Below are 27,801 nucleotides of genomic sequence, written 5' to 3' on the forward strand. Positions count from 1 at the left end.
TGTTAGTGTTGAAAAACCACTTTTCGCACTTGTGTTGGTTCAGGAAACCACTTTTGCACTTGTACTAGTGTGGAAAAAATACTTTTCGCACTTGTGTTAGTGTTGAAAAACCACTTTTCGCACTTGTGTTATTGTTGAAAAACCACTTTTTGCACTTGTGTTGGTGCAGGAAACCACTTTTGCACTTGGATTAGTGTGGAAAAAACACTTTTTGCACTTGTGATAGTGTTGAAAAACCACTTTTCGCACTTGTGTTGGTGCAGGAAACCACTTTTGCACTTGTATTAGTGTGGAAAAAACCACTTTTCTCACTTGTGTTAGTGTTGAAAAACCACTTTTCGCACTTGTGTTAGTGTTGAAAAACCACTTTTCGCACCTGTGTTGGTGCAGGAAACCACTTTTGCACTTGTATTAGTGTGGAAAAAACACTTTTCGCACTTGTGTTAGTGTTGAAAAACCACTTTTTGCACTTGTGTTGGTGCAGGAAACCACTTTTGCACTTGTATTAGTGTTGAAAAACCACTTTTCGCACTTGTGATAGTGTTGAAAAACCACTTTTCGCACTTGTGTTGGTGCAGGAAACCACTTTTGCAATTGTATTAGTGTGGAAAAACCACTTTTCGCACTTGTGTTAGTGTTGAAAAACCACTTTTCGCACTTGTGTTAGTGTTGAAAAACCACTTTTTGCACTTGTGTTAGTGTTGAAAAACCACTTTTCGCACTTGTGTTGGTGCAGGAAACCACTTTTGCACTTGTATTAGTGTGGAAAAAACACTTTTTGCACCTGTGATAGTGCTGAAAAACCACTTTTCGCACTTGTGTTAGTGTTGAAAAACCACTTTTCGCACTTCTGTTGGTGCAGGAAACCACTTTTGCACTTGTATTAGTGTGGAAAAACCTCTTTTCGCACTTGTGTTAGTGTTGAAAAACCACTTTTCGCACTTGTGTTAGTGTTGAAAAACCACTTTTCGCACTTGTGTTAGTGTTGAAAAACCACTTTTCGCACTTGTGTTGGTGCAGGAAACCACTTTTGCACTTGTATTAGTGTGGAAAAAACCCTTTTTGCACTTGTGATAGTGTTGAAAAACAACTTTTCGCACTTGTGTTAGTGTTAAAAAACCACTTTCGCACTTGTACCGGTACCTCCAATGACACGTGTTGCAAAACGACTTTTCGCACTTGGGTTAGTGTTGCAAAACCACTTTTCGCACTTGTGTTAGTGTTGCAAAACCACTTTTCACACATGTGCTAGTATTGCAAAACCACTTTCTGCACTTGTGCTGGCGTTGAAAACCACTTTTTACACTTGTGTTAGTGTTGCAAAGCCATTCGTCTCACTTGTGTTGCTGTTGCAAAACCACTTTTCGCACTTGTGCTGGCATTGAAAACCACTTTCCAGACTAGAGCTTGTGTTGCAGAACCACTTTTCTCACTTGTGCTGGCATTGAAAACCACCCTTTGCACTTGTGTTAGTGTTGCAAAACCACTTTCCACACTTGTTCTGGTGTTGAAAACCACTTTTTGCACTTGTGTTAGTGTTGCAAAACCATTTTCCGCAATTGTGCTGGTGTTTAAAACCACTTTCCACACTTGAGCTAGTGTTGCAGAACTACTTTCCGCACTTGTGCTGGCATTGAAAACCACTTTCCGCACTTGTGTTGCTGTTGCAAAACCACTTTTCGCACGTGTGCTGGCATTGAAAACCACTTTCCAGACTAGAACTTGTGTTGCAGAACCACTTTTGTCACTTGTGCTGGCATTGAAAACCACCTTTTGCACATCTGCTAGTGTTGAAAACCACTTTCTGCCCTTGTGTTAGTGTTGCAAAACCATTTGTCTCACTTGTGTTGGTGTTGCAAAACCACTTTTTGCACTTGTGTTAGTGTTGCAAAACCAGTTTCTGCACTTGTGCTGGCATTGAAAACCACTTTTTGCACTTGTGTTAGTGTTGCAAAACCACTTTTCTCACTTGTGCTGGCATTGAAAACCACTTTTTGCACTTGTGTTAGTGTTGCAAAACCATTTTCCGCACTTGTGCTGGCATTGAAAACCACTTTTTGCACTTGTGTTAGTGTTGCAAAACCACTTTCCACACTTGTGCTGGCATTGAAAACCACTTTTCACACATGTGCTAGTATTGCAAAACCACTTTCTGCACTTGTGCTGGCGTTGAAAACCACGTTTTGCACATCTGCTCGTGTTGAAAACCACTTTTTGCACTTATGTTAGTGTTGCAAAACCATTTGTCTCACTTGTATTGCTGTTGCAAAACCACTTTTCGCACTTGTGCTGGCATTGAAAACCACTTTCCAGACTAGAGCTTGTGTTGCAGAACCACTTTTGTCACTTGTGCTGGCATTGAAAACCACTTTTTGCACTTGTGTTAGTGTTGCACAACCACTTTCGCACATGTGTTGTTGTTGCAAAAAGCACTTTCCGCACTCGTACTGGCATTCAAAACAACTTACCGGACTTGTGTTAGTGTTGCAAAACGAGCAATCACACTTGTGTTAGTGTTGCAAATCCACTTTTCACACTTGCGCTAATGTTGAAAACCATAATTCGCATTTGTCTTAGTGTTGCAAAACCACTTTTCACAATTGTGTTAGTGTTGCAATACCACTTTTGCACATGCGCCAGTGTTGAAAACCACAAATCGCAATTGGGTTAGTGTTGCAAAACCTCTTATCGCACTTGTGCTGGTGTTTAAAACCACTTTCCACACTTGAGCTAGTGTTGCAGAACTACTTTCCGCACTTGTGCTGGCATTGAAAACCACTTTTCGCACTTGTGTTGCTGTTGCAAAACCACTTTTCGCACTTGTGCTGGCATTGAAAACCACTTTCCAGGCTCGAGCTTGTGTTGCAGAACCGAACCACTTTTGTCACTTGTGCTGGCATTGAAAACCACTTTTTGCACTTGTGTTAGTGTTGCAAAACCATTTGTCTCACTTGTGTTGGTGTTGCAAGACCACTTTTTGCACTTGTGTTAGTGTTGCAAAACCATTTTCCGCACTTGTGCTGGTGTTTAAAACCACTTTCTGCACTTGAGCTTGTGTTGCAGAACCACTTTTCACACTCGTGTTAGTGTTGAACAACCACTTTTCGCACTTGTGTTGGTGCAGGAAACCACTTTTGCACTTGTATTAGTGTGGAAAACCACTTTTCGCACTTGTGTTAGTGTTGAAAAACCACTTTTCGCACTTGTGTTAGTGTTGAAAAACCACTTCGCGCTTGTGTTAGTGTTGAAAAACCACTTTTCGCACTTGTGTTAGTGTTGAAAAACCACCTTTTGCACTTGTGTTGGTTCAGGAAACCACTTTTGCACTTGTATTAGTGTGGAAAAAATACTTTTCGCACTTGTGTTAGTGTTGAAAAACCACTTTTCGCACTTGTGTTATTGTTGAAAAACCACTTTTTGCACTTGTGTTGGTGCAGGAAACCACTTTTGCACTTGGATTAGTGTGGAAAAAACACTTTTTGCACTTGTGATAGTGTTGAAAAACCACTTTTCGCACTTGTGTTGGTGCAGGAAACCACTTTTGCACTTGTATTAGTGTGGAAAAAACCACTTTTCTCACTTGTGTTAGTGTTGAAAAACCACTTTTCGCACTTGTGTTAGTGTTGAAAAACCACTTTTCGCACTTGTGTTAGTGTTGAAAAACCACTTTTCGCACCTGTGTTGGTGCAGGAAACCACTTTTGCACTTGTATTAGTGTGGAAAAAACACTTTTCGCACTTGTGATAGTGTTGAAAAACCACTTTTCGCACTTGTGTTGGTGCAGGAAACCACTTTTGCACTTGTATTAGTGTGGAAAAACCACTTTTCGCACTTGTGTTAGTGTTGAAAAACCACTTTTCGCACTTGTGTTAGTGTTGAAAAACCACTTTTCGCACTTGTGTTGGTGCTGGAAACCACTTTTGCACTTGTATTACTGTGGAAAAAACACTTTTTGCACGTGTGATAGTGTTGAAAAACCACTTTTCGCACTTGCGTTAGTGTTGAAAAACCACTTTTCGCACTTGTGTTGGTGCAGGAAACCACTTTTGTACTTATATTAGTGTGGAAAAACCTCTTTTCGCACTTGTGTTAGTGTTAAAAAACCACGTTCGCACTTGTACCGGTACCTCCAATGACACGTGTTGCAAAACGACTTTTCGCACTTGTGTTAGTGTTGCAAAACCACTTTTCGCACTTGTGTTAGTGTTGCAAAACCACTTTTCACACATGTGCTAGTATTGCAAAACCACTTTCTGCACTTGTGCTGGCGTTGAAAACCACTTTTTACACTTGTGTTAGTGTTGCAAAACCATTCGTCTCACTTGTGTTGCTGTTGCAAAACCACTTTTCGCACTTGTGCTGGCATTGAAAACCACTTTCCAGACTTGAGCTTGTGTTGCAGAACCACTTTTCTCACTTGTGCTGGCATTGAAAACCACTCTTTGCACTTGTGTTAGTGTTGCAAAACCACTTTCCACACTTGTTCTGGTGTTGAAAACCACTTTTTGCACTTGTGTTAGTGTTGCAAAACCATTTTCCGCAATTGTGCTGGTGTTTAAAACCACTTTCCACACTTGAGCTAGTGTTGCAGAACTACATTCCGCACTTGTGCTGGCATTGAAAACCACTTTCCGCACTTGTGTTGCTGTTGCAAAACCACTTTTCGCACGTGTGCTGGCATTGAAAACCACTTTCCAGACTAGAACTTGTGTTGCAGAACCACTTTTGTCACTTGTGCTGGCATTGAAAACCACCTTTTGCACATCTGCTAGTGTTGAAAACCACTTTCTGCCCTTGTGTTAGTGTTGCAAAACCATTTGTCTCACTTGTGTTGGTGTTGCAAAACCACTTTTTGCACTTGTGTTAGTGTTGCAAAACCATTTTTTGCACTTGTGCTGGCATTGAAAACCACTTTTTGCACTTGTGTTCGTGTTGCAAAACCACTTTTCTCACTTGTGCTGGCATTGAAAACCACTTTTTGCACTTGTGTTAGTGTTGCAAAACCATTTTCCGCACTTGTGCTGGCATTGAAAACCACTTTTTGCACTTGTGTTAGTGTTGCAAAACCACTTTCCACACTTGTGCTGGCATTGAAAACCACTTTTCACACATGTGCTAGTATTGCAAAACCACTTTCTGCACTTGTGCTGGCGTTGAAAACCACGTTTTGCACATCTGCTCGTGTTGAAAACCACTTTTTGCACTTGTGTTAGTGTGCAAAACCATTTGTCTCACTTGTATTGCTGTTGCAAAACCACTTTTCGCACTTGTGCTGGCATTGAAAACCACTTTCCAGACTAGAGCTTGTGTTGCAGAACCACTTTTGTCACTTGTGCTGGCATTGAAAACCACTTTTTGCACTTGTGTTAGTGTTGCACAACCACTTTCGCACATGTGTTGTTGTTGCAAAAAGCACTTTCCGCACTCGTACTGGCATTCAAAACAACTTACCGGACTTGTGTTAGTGTTGCAAAACGAGCAATCACACTTGTGTTAGTGTTGCAAATCCACTTTTCACACTTGCGCTAATGTTGAAAACCATAATTCGCATTTGTCTTAGTGTTGCAAAACCACTTTTCACAATTGTGTTAGTGTTGCAATACCACTTTTGCACTTGCGCCAGTGTTGAAAACCACAAATCGCAATTGGGTTAGTGTTGCAAAACCTCTTATCGCACTTGTGCTGGTGTTTAAAACCACTTTCCACACTTGAGCTAGTGTTGCAGAACTACTTTCCGCACTTGTGCTGGCATTGAAAACCACTTTTCGCACTTGTGTTAGTGTTGCAAAACCATTTGTCTCACTTGTGTTGGTGTTGCAAGACCACTTTTTGCACTTGTGTTAGTGTTGCAAAACCATTTTCCGCACTTGTGCTGGTGTTTAAAACCACTTTCTGCACTTGAGCTTGTGTTGCAGAACCACTTTTCGCACTCGTGTTAGTGTTGAACAACCACTTTTCGCACTTGTGCTGGCATTGAAAACCACTTTCCAGGCTCGAGCTTGTGTTGCAGAACCACTTTTGTCACTTGTGCTGGCATTGAAAACCACTTTTTGCACTTGTGTTAGTGTTGCAAAACCATTTGTCTCACTTGTGTTGGTGTTGCAAGACCACTTTTTGCACTTGTGTTAGTGTTGCAAAACCATTTTCCGCACTTGTGCTGGTGTTTAAAACCACTTTCTGCACTTGAGCTTGTGTTGCAGAACCACTTTTCGCACTCGTGTTAGTGTTGAACAACCACTTTTCGCACTTGTGTTGGTGCAGGAAACCACTTTTGCACTTGCATTAGTGTGGAAAAAACACTTTTCGCACTTGTGTTAGTGTTGAAAAACCACTTTTCGCACTTGTGTTGGTGCAGGAAACCACTTTTGCACTTGTATTAGTGTGGAAAACCACTTTTCGCACTTGTGTTAGTGTTGAAAAACCACTTTTCGCACTTGTGTTAGTGTTGAAAAACCACTTTTCGCGCTTGTGTTAGTGTTGAAAAACCACTTTTCGCACTTGTGTTAGTGTTGAAAAACCACTTTTCGCACTTGTGTTATTGTTGAAAAACCACTTTTTGCACTTGTGTTGGTGCAGGAAACCACTTTTGCACTTGGATTAGTGTGGAAAAAACACTTTTTGCACTTGTGATAGTGTTGAAAAACCACTTTTCGCACTTGTGTTGGTGCAGGAAACCACTTTTGCACTTGTATTAGTGTGGAAAAAACCACTTTTCTCACTTGTGTTAGTGTTGAAAAACCACTTTTCGCACTTGTGTTAGTGTTGAAAAACCACTTTTCGCACCTGTGTTGGTGCAGGAAACCACTTTTGCACTTGTATTAGTGTGGAAAAAACACTTTTCGCACTTGTGTTAGTGTTGAAAAACCACTTTTTGCACTTGTGTTGGTGCAGGAAACCACTTTTGCACTTGTATTAGTGTTGAAAAACCACTTTTCGCACTTGTGATAGTGTTGAAAAACCACTTTTCGCACTTGTGATAGTGTTGAAAAACCACTTTTTGCACTTGTGTTGGTGCAGGAAACCACTTTTGCAATTGTATTAGTGTGGAAAAACCATTTTTCGCACTTGTGTTAGTGTTGAAAAACCACTTTTCGCACTTGTGTTAGTGTTGAAAAACCACTTTTTGCACTTGTGTTAGTGTTGAAAAACCACTTTTCGCACTTGTGTTGGTGCAGGAAACCACTTTTGCACTTGTATTAGTGTGGAAAAAACACTTTTTGCACCTGTGATAGTGCTGAAAAACCACTTTTCGCACTTGTGTTAGTGTTGAAAAACCACTTTTCGCACTTCTGTTGGTGCAGGAAACCACTTTTGCACTTGTATTAGTGTGGAAAAACCTCTTTTCGCACTTGTGTTAGTGTTGAAAAACCACTTTTCGCACTTGTGTTAGTGTTGAAAAACCACTTTTCGCACTTGTGTTAGTGTTGAAAAACCACTTTTCGCACTTGTGTTGGTGCAGGAAACCACTTTTGCACTTGTATTAGTGTGGAAAAAACCCTTTTTGCACTTGTGATAGTGTTGAAAAACAACTTTTCGCACTTGTGTTAGTGTTAAAAAACCACGTTCGCACTTGTACCGGTACCTCCAATGACACGTGTTGCAAAACGACTTTTCGCACTTGGGTTAGTGTTGCAAAACCACTTTTCGCACTTGTGTTAGTGTTGCAAAACCACTTTTCACACATGTGCTAGTATTGCAAAACCACTTTCTGCACTTGTGCTGGCGTTGAAAACCACTTTTTACACTTGTGTTAGAGTTGCAAAGCCATTCGTCTCACTTGTGTTGCTGTTGCAAAACCACTTTTCGCACTTGTGCTGGCATTGAAAACCACTTTCCAGACTAGAGCTTGTGTTGCAGAACCACTTTTCTCACTTGTGCTGGCATTGAAAACCACCCTTTGCACTTGTGTTAGTGTTGCAAAACCACTTTCCACACTTGTTCTGGTGTTGAAAACCACTTTTTGCACTTGTGTTAGTGTTGCAAAACCATTTTCCGCAATTGTGCTGGTGTTTAAAACCACTTTCCACACTTGAGCTAGTGTTGCAGAACTACTTTCCGCACTTGTGCTGGCATTGAAAACCACTTTCCGCACTTGTGTTGCTGTTGCAAAACCACTTTTCGCACGTGTGCTGGCATTGAAAACCACTTTCCAGACTAGAACTTGTGTTGCAGAACCACTTTTGTCACTTGTGCTGGCATTGAAAACCACCTTTTGCACATCTGCTAGTGTTGAAAACCACTTTCTGCCCTTGTGTTAGTGTTGCAAAACCATTTGTCTCACTTGTGTTGGTGTTGCAAAACCACTTTTTGCACTTGTGTTAGTGTTGCAAAACCATTTTCTGCACTTGTGCTGGCATTGAAAACCACTTTTTGCACTTGTGTTAGTGTTGCAAAACCACTTTTCTCACTTGTGCTGGCATTGAAAACCACTTTTTGCACTTGTGTTAGTGTTGCAAAACCATTTTCCGCACTTGTGCTGGCATTGAAAACCACTTTTTGCACTTGTGTTAGTGTTGCAAAACCACTTTCCACACTTGTGCTGGCATTGAAAACCACTTTTCACACATGTGCTAGTATTGCAAAACCACTTTCTGCACTTGTGCTGGCATTGAAAACCACGTTTTGCACATCTGCTCGTGTTGAAAACCACTTTTTGCACTTGTGTTAGTGTTGCAAAACCATTTGTCTCACTTGTATTGCTGTTGCAAAACCACTTTTCGCACTTGTGCTGGCATTGAAAACCACTTTCCAGACTAGAGCTTGTGTTGCAGAACCACTTTTGTCACTTGTGCTGGCATTGAAAACCACTTTTTGCACTTGTGTTAGTGTTGCACAACCACTTTCGCACATGTGTTGTTGTTGCAAAAAGCACTTTCTGCACTCGTACTGGCATTCAAAACAACTTACCGGACTTGTGTTAGTGTTGCAAAACGAGCAATCACACTTGTGTTAGTGTTGCAAATCCACTTTTCACACTTGCGCTAATGTTGAAAACCATAATTCGCATTTGTCTTAGTGTTGCAAAACCACTTTTCACAATTGTGTTAGTGTTGCAATACCACTTTTGCACATGCTCCAGTGTTGAAAACCACAAATCGCAATTGGGTTAGTGTTGCAAAACCTCTTATCGCACTTGTGCTGGTGTTTAAAACCACTTTCCACACTTGAGCTAGTGTTGCAGAACTACTTTCCGCACTTGTGCTGGCATTGAAAACCACTTTTCGCACTTGTGTTGCTGTTGCAAAACCACTTTTCGCACTTGTGCTGGCATTGAAAACCACTTTCCAGGCTCGAGCTTGTGTTGCAGAACCGAACCACTTTTGTCACTTGTGCTGGCATTGAAAACCACTTTTTGCACTTGTGTTAGTGTTGCAAAACCATTTGTCTCACTTGTGTTGGTGTTGCAAGACCACTTTTTGCACTTGTGTTAGTGTTGCAAAACCATTTTCCGCACTTGTGCTGGTGTTTAAAACCACTTTCTGCACTTGAGCTTGTGTTGCAGAACCACTTTTCACACTCGTGTTAGTGTTGAACAACCACTTTTCGCACTTGTGTTGGTGCAGGAAACCACTTCTGCACTTGCATTAGTGTGGAAAAAACACTTTTCGCACTTGTGTTAGTGTTGAAAAACCACTTTTCGCACTTGTGTTGGTGCAGGAAACCACTTTTGCACTTGTATTAGTGTGGAAAACCACTTTTCGCACTTGTGTTAGTGTTGAAAAACCACTTTTCGCACTTGTGTTAGTGTTGAAAAACCACTTTTCGCGCTTGTGTTAGTGTTGAAAAACCACTTTTCGCACTTGTGTTAGTGTTGAAAAACCACTTTTCGCACTTGTGTTATTGTTGAAAAACCACTTTTTGCACTTGTGTTGGTGCAGGAAACCACTTTTGCACTTGGATTAGTGTGGAAAAAACACTTTTTGCACTTGTGATAGTGTTGAAAAACCACTTTTCGCACTTGTGTTGGTGCAGGAAACCACTTTTGCACTTGTATTAGTGTGGAAAAAACCACTTTTCTCACTTGTGTTAGTGTTGAAAAACCACTTTTCGCACTTGTGTTAGTGTTGAAAAACCACTTTTCGCACCTGTGTTGGTGCAGGAAACCACTTTTGCACTTGTATTAGTGTGGAAAAAACACTTTTCGCACTTGTGTTAGTGTTGAAAAACCACTTTTTGCACTTGTGTTGGTGCAGGAAACCACTTTTGCACTTGTATTAGTGTTGAAAAACCACTTTTCGCACTTGTGATAGTGTTGAAAAACCACTTTTCGCACTTGTGTTGGTGCAGGAAACCACTTTTGCAATTGTATTAGTGTGGAAAAACCATTTTTCGCACTTGTGTTAGTGTTGAAAAACCACTTTTCGCACTTGTGTTAGTGTTGAAAAACCACTTTTTGCACTTGTGTTAGTGTTGAAAAACCACTTTTCGCACTTGTGTTGGTGCAGGAAACCACTTTTGCACTTGTATTAGTGTGGAAAAAACACTTTTTGCACCTGTGATAGTGCTGAAAAACCACTTTTCGCACTTGTGTTAGTGTTGAAAAACCACTTTTCGCACTTCTGTTGGTGCAGGAAACCACTTTTGCACTTGTATTAGTGTGGAAAAACCTCTTTTCGCACTTGTGTTAGTGTTGAAAAACCACTTTTCGCACTTGTGTTAGTGTTGAAAAACCACTTTTCGCACTTGTGTTAGTGTTGAAAAACCACTTTTCGCACTTGTGTTGGTGCAGGAAACCACTTTTGCACTTGTATTAGTGTGGAAAAAACCCTTTTTGCACTTGTGATAGTGTTGAAAAACAACTTTTCGCACTTGTGTTAGTGTTAAAAAACCACGTTCGCACTTGTACCGGTACCTCCAATGACACGTGTTGCAAAACGACTTTTCGCACTTGGGTTAGTGTTGCAAAACCACTTTTCGCACTTGTGTTAGTGTTGCAAAACCACTTTTCACACATGTGCTAGTATTGCAAAACCACTTTCTGCACTTGTGCTGGCGTTGAAAACCACTTTTTACACTTGTGTTAGTGTTGCAAAGCCATTCGTCTCACTTGTGTTGCTGTTGCAAAACCACTTTTCGCACTTGTGCTGGCATTGAAAACCACTTTCCAGACTAGAGCTTGTGTTGCAGAACCACTTTTCTCACTTGTGCTGGCATTGAAAACCACCCTTTGCACTTGTGTTAGTGTTGCAAAACCACTTTCCACACTTGTTCTGGTGTTGAAAACCACTTTTTGCACTTGTGTTAGTGTTGCAAAACCATTTTCCGCAATTGTGCTGGTGTTTAAAACCACTTTCCACACTTGAGCTAGTGTTGCAGAACTACTTTCCGCACTTGTGCTGGCATTGAAAACCACTTTCCGCACTTGTGTTGCTGTTGCAAAACCACTTTTCGCACGTGTGCTGGCATTGAAAACCACTTTCCAGACTAGAACTTGTGTTGCAGAACCACTTTTGTCACTTGTGCTGGCATTGAAAACCACCTTTTGCACATCTGCTAGTGTTGAAAACCACTTTCTGCCCTTGTGTTAGTGTTGCAAAACCATTTGTCTCACTTGTGTTGGTGTTGCAAAACCACTTTTTGCACTTGTGTTAGTGTTGCAAAACCATTTTCTGCACTTGTGCTGGCATTGAAAACCACTTTTTGCACTTGTGTTCGTGTTGCAAAACCACTTTTCTCACTTGTGCTGGCATTGAAAACCACTTTTTGCACTTGTGTTAGTGTTGCAAAACCATTTTCCGCACTTGTGCTGGCATTGAAAACCACTTTTTGCACTTGTGTTAGTGTTGCAAAACCACTTTCCACACTTGTGCTGGCATTGAAAACCACTTTTCACACATGTGCTAGTATTGCAAAACCACTTTCTGCACTTGTGCTGGCGTTGAAAACCACGTTTTGCACATCTGCTCGTGTTGAAAACCACTTTTTGCACTTGTGTTAGTGTTGCAAAACCATTTGTCTCACTTGTATTGCTGTTGCAAAACCACTTTTCGCACTTGTGCTGGCATTGAAAACCACTTTCCAGACTAGAGCTTGTGTTGCAGACCACTTTTGTCACTTGTGCTGGCATTGAAAACCACTTTTTGCACTTGTGTTAGTGTTGCACAACCACTTTCGCACATGTGTTGTTGTTGCAAAAAGCACTTTCCGCACTCGTACTGGCATTCAAAACAACTTACCGGACTTGTGTTAGTGTTGCAAAACGAGCAATCACACTTGTGTTAGTGTTGCAAATCCACTTTTCACACTTGCGCTAATGTTGAAAACCATAATTCGCATTTGTCTTAGTGTTGCAAAACCACTTTTCAAAATTGTGTTAGTGTTGCAATACCACTTTTGCACATGCGCCAGTGTTGAAAACCACAAATCGCAATTGGGTTAGTGTTGCAAAACCTCTTATCGCACTTGTGCTGGTGTTTAAAACCACTTTCCACACTTGAGCTAGTGTTGCAGAACTACTTTCCGCACTTGTGCTGGCATTGAAAACCACTTTTCGCACTTGTGTTGCTGTTGCAAAACCACTTTTCGCACTTGTGCTGGCATTGAAAACCACTTTCCAGGCTCGAGCTTGTGTTGCAGAACCGAACCACTTTTGTCACTTGTGCTGGCATTGAAAACCACTTTTTGCACTTGTGTTAGTGTTGCAAAACCATTTGTCTCACTTGTGTTGGTGTTGCAAGACCACTTTTTGCACTTGTGTTAGTGTTGCAAAACCATTTTCCGCACTTGTGCTGGTGTTTAAAACCACTTTCTGCACTTGAGCTTGTGTTGCAGAACCACTTTTCACACTCGTGTTAGTGTTGAACAACCACTTTTCGCACTTGTGTTGGTGCAGGAAACCACTTCTGCACTTGCATTAGTGTGGAAAAAACACTTTTCGCACTTGTGTTAGTGTTGAAAAACCACTTTTCGCACTTGTGTTGGTGCAGGAAACCACTTTTGCACTTGTATTAGTGTGGAAAACCACTTTTCGCACTTGTGTTAGTGTTGAAAAACCACTTTTCGCACTTGTGTTAGTGTTGAAAAACCACTTCGCGCTTGTGTTAGTGTTGAAAAACCACTTTTCGCACTTGTGTTAGTGTTGAAAAACCACCTTTTGCACTTGTGTTGGTTCAGGAAACCACTTTTGCACTTGTATTAGTGTGGAAAAAATACTTTTCGCACTTGTGTTAGTGTTGAAAAACCACTTTTCGCACTTGTGTTATTGTTGAAAAACCACTTTTTGCACTTGTGTTGGTGCAGGAAACCACTTTTGCACTTGGATTAGTGTGGAAAAAACACTTTTTGCACTTGTGATAGTGTTGAAAAACCACTTTTCGCACTTGTGTTGGTGCAGGAAACCACTTTTGCACTTGTATTAGTGTGGAAAAAACCACTTTTCTCACTTGTGTTAGTGTTGAAAAACCACTTTTCGCACTTGTGTTAGTGTTGAAAAACCACTTTTCGCACCTGTGTTGGTGCAGGAAACCACTTTTGCACTTGTATTAGTGTGGAAAAAACACTTTTCGCACTTGTGTTAGTGTTGAAAAACCACTTTTCGCACTTGTGTTGGTGCAGGAAACCACTTTTTCACTTGTATTAGTGTGGAAAAACCACTTTTCGCACTTGTGTTAGTGTTGAAAAACCACTTTTCGCACTTGTGTTGGTGTAGGAAACCACTTTTGCACTTGTATTATTGTGGAAAAAACACTTTTCGCACTTGTGTTTGTGTTGAAAAACCACTTTTCGCACTTGTGTTGGTGCAGGAAACCACTTTTGCACTTGTGATAGTGTTGAAAAACCACTTTTCGCACTTGTGTTAGTGTTGAAAAACCACTTTTCACACTTGTGTTGGTGCAGGAAACCACTTTTGCACATGTATTAGTGTGGAAAAACCACTTTTCGCACTTGTGTTAGTGTTGAAAAACCACTTTTCGCACTTGTGTTGGTGCAGGAAACCACTTTTGCACTTGTATTAGTGTGGAAAACCACTTTTCGCACTTGTGTTAGTGTTGAAAAACCACTTTTCGCACTTGTGTTGGTGCAGGAAACCACTTTTGCACTTGTATTAGTGTGGGAAAAAACACTTTTTGCACTTGTGATAGTGTTGAAAAACCACTTTTCGCACTTGTGTTTGTGTTGAAAAACCACTTTTCGCACTTGTGTTGGTGCAGGAAACCAATTTTGCACTTGTTTTAGTGTGGAAAAACCACTTTTCGCACTTGTGTTAGTGTTGAAAAACCACTTTTCGCACTTGTGTTAGTGTTGAAAAACCACTTTTCGCACTTGTGTTGGTGCAGGAAACCACTTTTGCACTTGTATTAATGTGGAAAAAACACTTTTTGCACTTGTGATAGTGTTCGAAAAACCACTTTTGCACTTGTATTAGTGTGGAAAAACCACTTTTCGCACTTGTGTCGGTGTTGAAAAACCACTTTTCGCACTTGTGTTGGTGCAGGAAACCACTTTTGCACTTGTATTAGTGTGGAAAACCACTTTTCGCACTTGTGTTAGTGTTGAAAAACCACTTTTTGCACTTGTGTTAGTGTTGAAAAACCACTTTTCGCACTTGTGTTGGTGCTGGAAACCACATTTGCACTTGTATTAGTGTGGAAAAAACACTTTTTGCACTTGTGATAGTGTTGAAAAACCACTTTTCGCACTTGTGTTAGTGTTGAAAAACCACTTTTCGCACGTGTTGGTGCAGGAAACCACTTTTGCACTTGTATTAGTGTGGAAAAAACACTTTTTGCACCTGTGATAGTGTTGAAAAACCACTTTTCGCACTTGCGTTAGTGTTGAAAAACCACTTTTCGCACTTGTGTTGGTGCAGGAAACCACTTTTGCACTTATATTAGTGTGGAAAAACCTCTTTTCGCACTTGTGTTAGTGTTAAAAAACCAAGTTCGCACTTGTACCGGTACCTCCAACGACACGTGTTGCAAAACGACTTTTCGCACTTGTGTTAGTGTTGCAAAACCACTTTTCGCACGTGTGTTAGTGTTGCAAAACCACTTTTCACACATGTGCTAGTATTGCAAAACCACTTTCTGCACTTGTGCTGGCGTTGAAAACCACTTTTTACACTTGTGTTAGTGTTGCAAAGCCATTCGTCTCACTTGTGTTGCTGTTGCAAAACCACTTTTCGCACTTGTGCTGGCATTGAAAACCACTTTCCAGACTAGAGCTTGTGTTGCAGAACCACTTTTCTCACTTGTGCTGGCATTGAAAACCACTCTTTGCACTTGTGTTAGTGTTGCAAAACCACTTTCCACACTTGTTCTGGTGTTGAAAACCACTTTTTGCACTTGTGTTAGTGTTGCAAAACCATTTTCCGCAATTGTGCTGGTGTTTAAAACCACTTTCCACACTTGAGCTAGTGTTGCAGAACTACTTTCCGCACTTGTGCTGGCATTGAAAACCACTTTCCGCACTTGTGTTGCTGTTGCAAAACCACTTTTCGCACGTGTGCTGGCATTGAAAACCACTTTCCAGACTAGAACTTGTGTTGCAGAACCACTTTTGTCACTTGTGCTGGCATTGAAAACCACCTTTTGCACATCTGCTAGTGTTGAAAACCACTTTCTGCCCTTGTGTTAGTGTTGCAAAACCATTTGTCTCACTTGTGTTGGTGTTGCAAAACCACTTTTTGCACTTGTGTTAGTGTTGCAAAACCATTTTCTGCACTTGTGCTGGCATTGAAAACCACTTTTTGCACTTGTGTTAGTGTTGCAAAACCACTTTTCTCACTTGTGCTGGCATTGAAAACCACTTTTTGCACTTGTGTTAGTGTTGCAAAACCATTTTCCGCACTTGTGCTGGCATTGAAAACCACTTTTTGCACTTGTGTTAGTGTTGCAAAACCACTTTCCACACTTGTGCTGGCATTGAAAACCACTTTTCACACATGTGCTAGTATTGCAAAACCACTTTCTGCACTTGTGCTGGCGTTGAAAACCACGTTTTGCACATCTGCTCGTGTTGAAAACCACTTTTTGCACTTGTGTTAGTGTTGCAAAACCATTTGTCTCACTTGTATTGCTGTTGCAAAACCACTTTTCGCACTTGTGCTGGCATTGAAAACCACTTTCCAGACTAGAGCTTGTGTTGCAGAACCACTTTTGTCACTTGTGCTGGCATTGAAAACCACTTTTTGCACTTGTGTTAGTGTTGCACAACCACTTTCGCACATGTGTTGTTGTTGCAAAAAGCACTTTCCTCACTCGTACTGGCATTCAAAACAACTTACCGGACTTGTGTTAGTGTTGCAAAACGAGCAATCACACTTGTGTTAGTGTTGCAAATCCACTTTTCACACTTGCGCTAATGTTGAAAACCATAATTCGCATTTGTCTTAGTGTTGCAAAACCACTTTTCACAATTGTGTTAGTGTTGCAATACCACTTTTGCACATGCGCCAGTGTTGAAAACCACAAATCGCAATTGGGTTAGTGTTGCAAAACCTCTTATCGCACTTGTGCTGGTGTTTAAAACCACTTTCCACACTTGAGCTAGTGTTGCAGAACTACTTTCCGCACTTGTGCTGGCATTGAAAACCACTTTTCGCACTTGTGTTGCTGTTGCAAAACCACTTTTCGCACTTGTGCTGGCATTGAAAACCACTTTCCAGGCTCGAGCTTGTGTTGCAGAACCGAACCACTTTTGTCACTTGTGCTGGCATTGAAAACCACTTTTTGCACTTGTGTTAGTGTTGCAAAACCATTTGTCTCACTTGTGTTGGTGTTGCAAGACCACTTTTTGCACTTGTGTTAGTGTTGCAAAACCATTTTCCGCACTTGTGCTGGTGTTTAAAACCACTTTCTGCACTTGAGCTTGTGTTGCAGAACCACTTTTCACACTCGTGTTAGTGTTGAACAACCACTTTTCGCACTTGTGTTGGTGCAGGAAACCACTTTTGCACTTGCATTAGTGTGGAAAAAACACTTTTCGCACTTGTGTTAGTGTTGAAAAACCACTTTTCGCACTTGTGTTGGTGCAGGAAACCACTTTTGCACTTGTATTAGTGTGGAAAACCACTTTTCGCACTTGTGTTAGTGTTGAAAAACCACTTTTCGCACTTGTGTTAGTGTTGAAAAACCACTTCGCGCTTGTGTTAGTGTTGAAAAACCACTTTTCGCACTTGTGTTAGTGTTGAAAAACCACCTTTTGCACTTGTGTTGGTTCAGGAAACCACTTTTGCACTTGTATTAGTGTGGAAAAAATACTTTTCGCACTTGTGTTAGTGTTGAAAAACCACTTTTCGCACTTGTGTTATTGTTGAAAAACCACTTTTTGCACTTGTGTTGGTGCAGGAAACCACTTTTGCACTTGGATTAGTGTGGAAAAAACACTTTTTGCACTTGTGATAGTGTTGAAAAACCACTTTTCGCACTTGTGTTGGTGCAGGAAACCACTTTTGCACTTGTATTAGTGTGGAAAAAACCACTTTTCTCACTTGTGTTAGTGTTGAAAAACCACTTTTCGCACTTGTGTTAGTGTTGAAAAACCACTTTTCGCACCTGTGTTGGTGCAGGAAACCACTTTTGCACTTGTATTAGTGTGGAAAAAACACTTTTCGCACTTGTGTTAGTGTTGAAAAACCACTTTTCGCACTTGTGTTGGTGCAGGAAACCACTTTTTCACTTGTATTAGTGTGGAAAAACCACTTTTCGCACTTGTGTTAGTGTTGAAAAACCACTTTTCGCACTTGTGTTAGTGTTGAAAAACCACTTTTCGCACTTGTGTTGGTGCTGGAAACCACTTTTGCACTTGTATTACTGTGGAAAAAACACTTTTTGCACTTGTGATAGTGTTGAAAAACCACTTTTCGCACTTGTGTTAGTGTTGAAAAACCACTTTTCGCACGTGTTGGTGCAGGAAACCACTTTTGCACTTGTATTAGTGTGGAAAAAACACTTTTTGCACTTGTGATAGTGTTGAAAAACCGCTTTTCGCACTTGCGTTAGTGTTGAAAAACCACTTTTCGCACTTGTGTTGGTGCAGGAAACCACTTTTGCACTTGTATTAGTGTGGAAAAACCTCTTTTCGCACTTGTGTTAGTTTTAAAAAACCACTTTTCGCACTTGTGTTAGTGTTGAAAAACCACTTTTCGCACTTGTGTTGGTGCAGGAAACCACTTTTGCACTTGTATTTGTGTTGAAAAACCACTTTTCGCACTTGTGTTGGTGCAGGAAACCACTTTTGCACTTGTATTAGTGTGGAAAAACCACTTTTCGCACTTGTGTTAGTGTTGAAAAACCACTTTTCGCACTTGTGTTAGTGTTGAAAAACCACTTTTCGCACTTGTGTTGGTGCAGGAAATCACTTTTGCACTTGTATTAGTGTGGAAAAACCACTTTTCGCACTTGTGTTAGTGTTGAAAAACGACTTTTCGCACTTGTGTTAGTGTTGAAAAACCACTTTTCGCATTTGTGTTAGTGTTGAAAAACCACTTTTCGCACTTGTGTTAGTGTTGAAAAACCACTTTTCGCACTTGTGTTGGTGCAGGAAACCACTTTTGCACTTGTATTAGTGTGGAAAAAATACTTTTCGCACTTGTGTTAGTGTTGAAAAACCACTTTTCGCATTTGTGTTAGTGTTGAAAAACCACTTTTCGCACTTGTGTTGGTGCAGGAAACCACTTTTGCACTTGTATTCGTGTGGAAAAAACCCTTTTTGCACTTGTGTTAGTGTTGAAAAACCACTTTTCGCACTTGTGTTAGTGTTGAAAAACCACTTTTCGCACTTGTGTTAGTGTTGAAAAACCACTTTTCGCACTTGTGTTAGTGTTGAAAAACCACTTTTCGCACTTGTCTTGGTGCAGGAAACCACTTTTGCACTTGTATTAGTGTGGAAAAAACACTTTTCGCACTTGTGTTAGTGTTGAAAAACCACTTTTCGCACTTGTGTCAGTGTTGAAAAACCACTTTCGCACTTGTGTTGGTGCAGGAAACCACTTTTGCACTTGTATTAGTGTGGAAAAAACACTTTTCGCACTTGTGTTAGTGTTGAAAAGCCACTTTTCGCACTTGTGTTAGTGTTGAAAAACCACTTTTCGCACTTGTGTTGGTGCAGTAAACCACTTTTGCACTTGTATTAGTGTGGAAAAAACACTTTTTGCACTTGTGATAGTGTTGAAAAACCACTTTTCGCACTTGTGTTAGTGTTGAAAAACCACTTTTCGCACTTGTGTTGGTGCAGGAAACCACTTTTGCACTTGTATTAGTGTGGAAAAAACACTTTTCGCACTTGTGTTAGTGTTGAAAAACCACATTTCGCACTTGTGTTAGTGTTGGAAAAACCACTTTTCACACTTGTGTTGGTGCAGGAAACCACTTTTGCACTTGTGTTAGTGTGGAAAAAACACTTTTTGCACTTGTGATAGTGTTGAAAAACCACTTTTCGCACTTGTGTTAGTGTTGAAAAACCACTTTTCGCACTTGTGTTGGTGTAGGAAACCACTTTTGCACTTGTATTATTGTGGAAAAAACACTTTTCGCACTTGTGTTTGTGTTGAAAAACCACTTTTCGCACTTGTGTTGGTGCAGGAAACCACTTTTGCACTTGTGATAGTGTTGAAAAACCACTTTTCGCACTTGTGTTAGTGTTGAAAAACCACTTTTCACACTTGTGTTGGTGCAGGAAACCACTTTTGCACATGTATTAGTGTGGAAAAACCACTTTTCGCACTTGTGTTAGTGTTGAAAAACCACTTTTCGCACTTGTGTTGGTGCAGGAAACCACTTTTGCACTTGTATTAGTGTGGAAAACCACTTTTCGCACTTGTGTTAGTGTTGAAAAACCACTTTTCGCACTTGTGTTGGTGCAGGAAACCACTTTTGCACTTGTATTAGTGTGGGAAAAAACACTTTTTGCACTTGTGATAGTGTTGAAAAACCACTTTTCGCACTTGTGTTGGTGCAGGAAACCAATTTTGCAATTGTATTAGTGTGGAAAAACCACTTTTCGCACTTGTGTTAGTGTTGAAAAACCACTTTTCGCACTTGTGTTAGTGTTGAAAAACCACTTTTCGCACTTGTGTTGGTGCAGGAAACCACTTTTGCACTTGTATTAATGTGGAAAAAACACTTTTTGCACTTGTGATAGTGTTCGAAAAACCACTTTTGCACTTGTATTAGTGTGGAAAAACCACTTTTCGCACTTGTGTCGGTGTTGAAAAACCACTTTTCGCACTTGTGTTGGTGCAGGAAACCACTTTTGCACTTGTATTAGTGTGGAAAACCACTTTTCGCACTTGTGTTAGTGTTGAAAAACCACTTTTCGCACTTGTGTTGGTGTTGAAAAACCACTTTTCGCACTTGTGTTGGTGCTGGAAACCACTTTTGCACTTGTATTAGTGTGGAAAAAACACTTTTTGCACTTGTGATAGTGTTGAAAAACCACTTTTCGCACTTGTGTTAGTGTTGAAAAACCACTTTTCGCACGTGTTGGTGCAGGAAACCACTTTTGCACTTGTATTAGTGTGGAAAAAACACTTTTTGCACCTGTGATAGTGTTGAAAAACCACTTTTCGCACTTGCGTTAGTGTTGAAAAACCACTTTTCGCACTTGTGTTGGTGCAGGAAACCACTTTTGCACTTATATTAGTGTGGAAAAACCTCTTTTCGCACTTGTGTTAGTGTTAAAAAACCAAGTTCGCACTTGTACCGGTACCTCCAACGACACGTGTTGCAAAACGACTTTTCGCACTTGTGTTAGTGTTGCAAAACCACTTTTCGCACTTGTGTTAGTGTTGCAAAACCACTTTTCACACATGTGCTAGTATTGCAAAACCACTTTCTGCACTTGTGCTGGCGTTGAAAACCACTTTTTACACTTGTGTTAGTGTTGCAAAACCATTAGTCTCACTTGTGTTGCTGTTGCAAAACCACTTTTCGCACTTGTGCTGGCATTGAAAACCACTTTCCAGACTAGAGCTTGTGTTGCAGAACCACTTTTCTCACTTGTGCTGGCATTGAAAACCACTCTTTGCACTTGTGTTAGTGTTGCAAAACCACTTTCCACACTTGTTCTGGTGTTGAAAACCACTTTTTGCACTTGTGTTAGTGTTGCAAAACCATTTTTCGCAATTGTGCTGGTGTTTAAAACCACTTTCCACACTTGAGCTAGTGTTGCAGAACTACTTTCCACACTTGTGCTGGCATTGAAAACCACTTTCCGCACTTGTGTTGCTGTTGCAAAACCACTTTTCGCACGTGTGCTGGCATTGAAAACCACTTTCCAGACTAGAACTTGTGTTGCAGAACCACTTTTGTCACTTGTGCTGGCATTGAAAACCACCTTTTGCACATCTGCTAGTGTTGAAAACCACTTTCTGCCCTTGTGTTAGTGTTGCAAAACCATTTGTCTCACTTGTGTTAGTGTTGCAAAACCATTTTCTGCACTTGTGCTGGCATTGAAAACCACTTTTTGCACTTGTGTTCGTGTTGCAAAACCACTTTTCTCACTTGTGCTGGCATTGAAAACCACTTTTTGCACTTGTGTTAGTGTTGCAAAACCATTTTCCGCACTTGTGCTGGCATTGAAAACCACTTTTTGCACTTGTGTTAGTGTTGCAAAACCACATTCCACACTTGTGCTGGCATTGAAAACCACTTTTCACACATGTGCTAGTATTGCAAAACCACTTTCTGCACTTGTGCTGGCGTTGAAAACCACTTTTTACACTTGTGTTAGTGTTGCAAAACCATTCGTCTCACTTGTGTTGCTGTTGCAAAACCACTTTTCGCACTTGTGCTGGCATTGAAAACCACTTTCCAGACTAGAGCTTGTGTTGCAGAACCACTTTTGTCACTTGTGCTGGCATTGAAAACCACTTTTTGCACTTGTGTTAGTGTTGCACAACCACTTTCGCACATGTGTTGTTGTTGCAAAAAGCACTTTCCGCACTCATACTGGCATTCAAAACAACTTACCGGACTTGTGTTAGTGTTGCAAAACGAGCAATCACACTTGTGTTAGTGTTGCAAATCCACTTTTCACACTTGCGCTAATGTTGAAAACCATAATTCGCATTTGTCTTAGTGTTGCAAAACCACTTTTCACAATTGTGGTAGTGTTGCAATACCACTTTTGCACTTGCGCCAGTGTTGAAAACCACAAATCGCAATTGGGTTAGTGTTGCAAAACCTCTTATCGCACTTGTGCTGGTGTTTAAAACCACTTTCCACACTTGAGCTAGTGTTGCAGAACTACTTTCCGCAGTTGTGCTGGCATTGAAAACCACTTTTCGCACTTGTGTTGCTGTTGCAAAACCACTTTTCGCACTTGTGCTGGCATTGAAAACCACTTTCCAGACTAGAGCTTGTGTTGCAGAACCACTTTTCTCACTTGTGCTGGCATTGAAAACCACTCTTTGCACTTGTGTTAGTGTTGCAAAACCACTTTCCACACTTGTTCTGGTGTTGAAAACCACTTTTTGCACTTGTGTTAGTGTTGCAAAACCATTTTCCGCAATTGTGCTGGTGTTTAAAACCACTTTCCACACTTGAGCTAGTGTTGCAGAACTACTTTCCACACTTGTGCTGGCATTGAAAACCACTTTCCGCACTTGTGTTGCTGTTGCAAAACCACTTTTCGCACGTGTGCTGGCATTGAAAACCACTTTCCAGACTAGAACTTGTGTTGCAAAACCACTTTTGTCACTTGTGCTGGCATTGAAAACCACCTTTTGCACATCTGCTAGTGTTGAAAACCACTTTCTGCCCTTGTGTTAGTGTTGCAAAACCATTTGTCTCACTTGTGTTGGTGTTGCAAAACCACTTTTTGCACTTGTGATAGTGTTGCAAAACCATTTTCTGCACTTGTGCTGGCATTGAAAACCACTTTTTGCACTTGTGTTCGTGTTGCAAAACCACTTTTCTCACTTGTGCTGGCATTGAAAACAACTTTTTGCACTTGTGTTAGTGTTGCGAAACCATTTTCCGCACTTGTGCTGGCATTGAAAACCACTTTTTGCACTTGTGTTAGTGTTGCAAAACCACTTTCCACACTTGTGCTGGCATTGAAAACCACTTTTCACACATGTGCTAGTATTGCAAAACCACTTTCTGCACTTGTGCTGGCGTTGAAAACCACGTTTTGCACATCTGCTCGTGTTGAAAACCACTTTTTGCACTTGTGTTAGTGTTGCCAAACCATTTGTCTCACTTGTATTGCTGTTGCAAAACCACTTTTCGCACTTGTGCTGGCATTGAAAACCACTTTCCAGACTAGAGCTTGTGTTGCAGAACCACTTTTGTCACTTGTGCTGGCATTGAAAACCACTTTTTGCACTTGTGTTAGTGTTGCACAACCACTTTCGCACATGTGTTGTTGTTGCAAAAAGCACTTTCCGCACTCGTACTGGCATTCAAAACAACTTACCGGACTTGTGTTAGTGTTGCAAAACGAGCAATCACACTTGTGTTAGTGTTGCAAATCCACTTTTCACACTTGCGCTAATGTTGAAAACCATAATTCGCATTTGTCTTAGTGTTGCAAAACCACTTTTCACAATTGTGTTAGTGTTGCAATACCACTTTTGCACTTGCGCCAGTGTTGAAAACCACAAATCGCAATTGGGTTAGTGTTGCAAAACCTCTTATCGCACTTGTGCTGGTGTTTAAAACCACTTTCCACACTTGAGCTAGTGTTGCAGAACTACTTTCCGCACTTGTGCTGGCATTGAAAACCACTTTTCGCACTTGTGTTGCTGTTGCAAAACCACTTTTCGCACTTGTGCTGGCATTGAAAACCACTTTCCAGGCTCGAGCTTGTGTTGCAGAACCACTTTTGTCACTTGTGCTGGCATTGAAAACTACTTTTTGCACTTGTGTTAGTGTTGCAAAACCATTTGTCTCACTTGTGTTGGTGTTGCAAGACCACTTTTTGCACTTGTGTTAGTGTTGCAAAACCATTTTCCGCACTTGTGCTGGTGTTTAAAACCACTTTCTGCACTTGAGCTTGTGTTGCAGAACCACTTTTCGCACTCGTGTTAGTGTTGAACAACCACTTTTCGCATTTGTGTTGGTGCAGGAAACCACTTTTGCACTTGCATTAGTGTGGAAAAAACACTTTTCGCACTTGTGTTAGTGTTGAAAAACCACTTTTCGCACTTGTGTTGGTGCAGGAAACCACTTTTGCACTTGTATTAGTGTGGAAAACCAATTTTCGCACTTGTGTTAGTGTTGAAAAACCACTTTTCGCACTTGTGTTAGTGTTGAAAAACCACGGTTCGCGCTTGTGTTAGTGTTGAAAAACCACTTTTCGCACTTGTGTTGGTTCAGGAAACCACTTTTGCACTTGTATTAGTGTGGAAAAAATACTTTTCGCACTTGTGTTAGTGTTGAAAAACCACTTTTCGCACTTGTGTTATTGTTGAAAAACCACTTTTTGCACTTGTGTTGGTGCAGGAAACCACTTTTGCACTTGGATTAGTGTGGAAAAAACACTTTTTGCACTTGTGATAGTGTTGAAAAACCACTTTTCGCACTTGTGTTGGTGCAGGAAACCACTTTTGCACTTGTATTAGTGTGGAAAAAACCACTTTTCTCACTTGTGTTAGTGTTGAAAAACCACTTTTCGCACTTGTGTTAGTGTTGAAAAACCACTTTTCGCACTTGTGTTAGTGTTGAAAAACCACTTTTCGCACCTGTGTTGGTGCAGAAAACCACTTTTGCACTTGTATTAGTGTGGAAAAAACACTTTTCGCACTGGTGTTAGTGTTGAAAAACCACTTTTCGCACTTGTGTTGGTGCAGGAAACCACTTGTGCACTTGTATTAGTGTGGAAAAACCACTTTTCGCACTTGTGTTAGTGTTGAAAAACCACTTTTCGCACTTGTGTTAGTGTTGAAAAACCACTTTTCGCACTTGTGTTGGTGCTGGAAACCACTTTTGCACTTGTATTACTGTGGAAAAAACACTTTTTGCACTTGTGATAGTGTTGAAAAACCACTTTTCGCACTTGTGTTAGTGTTGAAAAACCACTTTTCGCACGTGTTGGTGCAGGAAACCACTTTTGCACTTGTATTAGTGTGGAAAAAACACTTTTTGCACTTGTGATAGTGTTGAAAAACCACTTTTCGCACTTGCGTTAGTGTTGAAAAACCACTTTTCGCACTTGTGTTGGTGCAGGAAACCACTTTTGCACTTGTATTAGTGTGGAAAAACCTCTTTTCGCACTTGTGTTAGTGTTAAAAAACCACTTTTCGCACTTGTGTTAGTGTTGAAAAACCACTTTTCGCAGTTGTGTTAGTGTTGAAAAACCACTTTTCGCACTTGTGTTGGTGCAGGAAACCACTTTTGCACTTGTATTAGTGTGGGAAAAAACACTTTTTGCACTTGTGATAGTGTTGAAAAACCACTTTTCGCACTTGTGTTAGTGTTGAAAAACCACTTTTCGCACTTGTGTTGGTGCAGGAAACCAATTTTGCACTTGTATTAGTGTGGAAAAACCACTTTTCGCACTTGTGATAGTGTTCGAAAAACCACTTTTGCACTTGTATTAGTGTGGGAAAAAACACTTTTTGCACTTGTGATAGTGTTGAAAAACCACTTTTCGCACTTGTGTTAGTGTTGAAAAACCACTTTTCGCACTTGTGTTGGTGCAGGAAACCACTTTTGCACTTGTATTAATGTGGAAAAAACACTTTTTGCACTTGTGATAGTGTTCGAAAAACCACTTTTGCACTTGTATTAGTGTGGAAAAACCACTTTTCGCACTTGTGTCGGTGTTGAAAAACCACTTTTCGCACTTGTGTTGGTGCAGGAAACCACTTTTGCACTTGTATTAGTGTGGAAAACCACTTTTCGCACTTGTGTTAGTGTTGAAAAACCACTTTTCGCACTTGTGTTAGTGTTGAAAAACCACTTTTCGCACGTGTTGGTGCAGGAAACCACTTTTGCACTTATATTAGTGTGGAAAAACCTCTTTTCGCACTTGTGTTAGTGTTAAAAAACCAAGTTCGCACTTGTACCGGTACCTCCAACGACACGTGTTGCAAAACGACTTTTCGCACTTGTCTTAGTGTTGCAAAACCACTTTTCGCACTTGTGTTAGTGTTGCAAAACCACTTTTCACACATGTGCTAGTATTGCAAAACCACTTTCTGCACTTGTGCTGGCGTTGAAAACCACTTTTTACACTTGTGTTAGTGTTGCAAAACCATTCGTCTCACTTGTGTTGCTGTTGCAAAACCACTTTTCGCACTTGTGCTGGCATTGAAAACCACTTTCCAGACTAGAGCTTGTGTTGCAGAACCACTTTTCTCACTTGTGCTGGCATTGAAAACCACTCTTTGCACTTGTGTTAGTGTTGCAAAACCACTTTCCACACTTGTTCTGGTGTTGAAAACCACTTTTTGCACTTGTGTTAGTGTTGCAAAACCATTTTCCGCAATTGTGCTGGTGTTTAAAACCACTTTCCACACTTGAGCTAGTGTTGCAGAACTACTTTCCACACTTGTGCTGGCATTGAAAACCACTTTCCGCACTTGTGTTGCTGTTGCAAAACCACTTTTCGCACGTGTGCTGGCATTGAAAACCACTTTCCAGACGAGAACTTGTGTTGCAGAACCACTTTTGTCACTTGTGCTGGCATTGAAAACCACCTTTTGCACATCTGCTAGTGTTGAAAACCACTTTCTGCCCTTGTGTTAGTGTTGCAAAACCATTTGTCTCACTTGTGTTGGTGTTGCAAAACCACTTTTTGCACTTGTGTTAGTGTTGCAAAACCATTTTCTGCACTTGTGCTGGCATTGAAAACCACTTTTTGCACTTGTGTTCGTGTTGCAAAACCACTTTTCTCACTTGTGCTGGCATTGAAAACCACTTTTTGCACTTGTGTTAGTGTTGCAAAACCATTTTCCGCACTTGTGCTGGCATTGAAAACCACTTTTTGCACTTGTGTTAGTGTTGCAAAACCACTTTCCACACTTGTGCTGGCATTGAAAACCACTTTTCACACATGTAATAGTATTGCAAAACCACTTTCTGCACTTGTGCTGGCGTTGAAAACCACGTTTTGCACATCTGCTCGTGTTGAAAACCACTTTTTGCACTTGTGTTAGTGTTGCAAAACCATTTGTCTCACTTGTATTGCTGTTGCAAAACCACTTTTCGCACTTGTGCTGGCATTGAAAACCACTTTCCAGACTAGAGCTTGTGTTGCAGAACCACTTTTGTCACTTGTGCTGGCATTGAAAACCACTTTTTGCACTTGTGTTAGTGTTGCACAACCACTTTCGCACATGTGTTGTTGTTGCAAAAAGCACTTTCCGCACTCGTACTGGCATTCAAAACAACTTACCGGACTTGTGTTAGTGTTGCAAAACGAGCAATCACACTTGTGTTAGTGTTGCAAATCCACTTTTCACACTTGCGCTAATGTTGAAAACCATAATTCGCATTTGTCTTAGTGTTGCAAAACCACTTTTCACAATTGTGTTAGTGTTGCAATACCACTTTTGCACTTGCGCCAGTGTTGAAAACCACAAATCGCAATTGGGTTAGTGTTGCAAAACCTCTTATCGCACTTGTGCTGGTGTTTAAAACCACTTTCCACACTTGAGCTAGTGTTGCAGAACTACTTTCCGCAGTTGTGCTGGCATTGAAAACCACTTTTCGCACTTGTGTTGCTGTTGCAAAACCACTTTTCGCACTTGTGCTGGCATTGAAAACCACTTTCCAGACTAGAGCTTGTGTTGCAGAACCACTTTTCTCACTTGTGCTGGCATTGAAAACCACTCTTTGCACTTGTGTTAGTGTTGCAAAACCACTTTCCACACTTGTTCTGGTGTTGAAAACCACTTTTTGCACTTGTGTT

This window comes from Myxine glutinosa, chromosome 14 (assembly GCF_964187855.1).
Source record: "Myxine glutinosa chromosome 14, kmMyxGlut1.1, whole genome shotgun sequence".
Taxonomy (NCBI): domain Eukaryota; kingdom Metazoa; phylum Chordata; class Myxini; order Myxiniformes; family Myxinidae; genus Myxine; species Myxine glutinosa.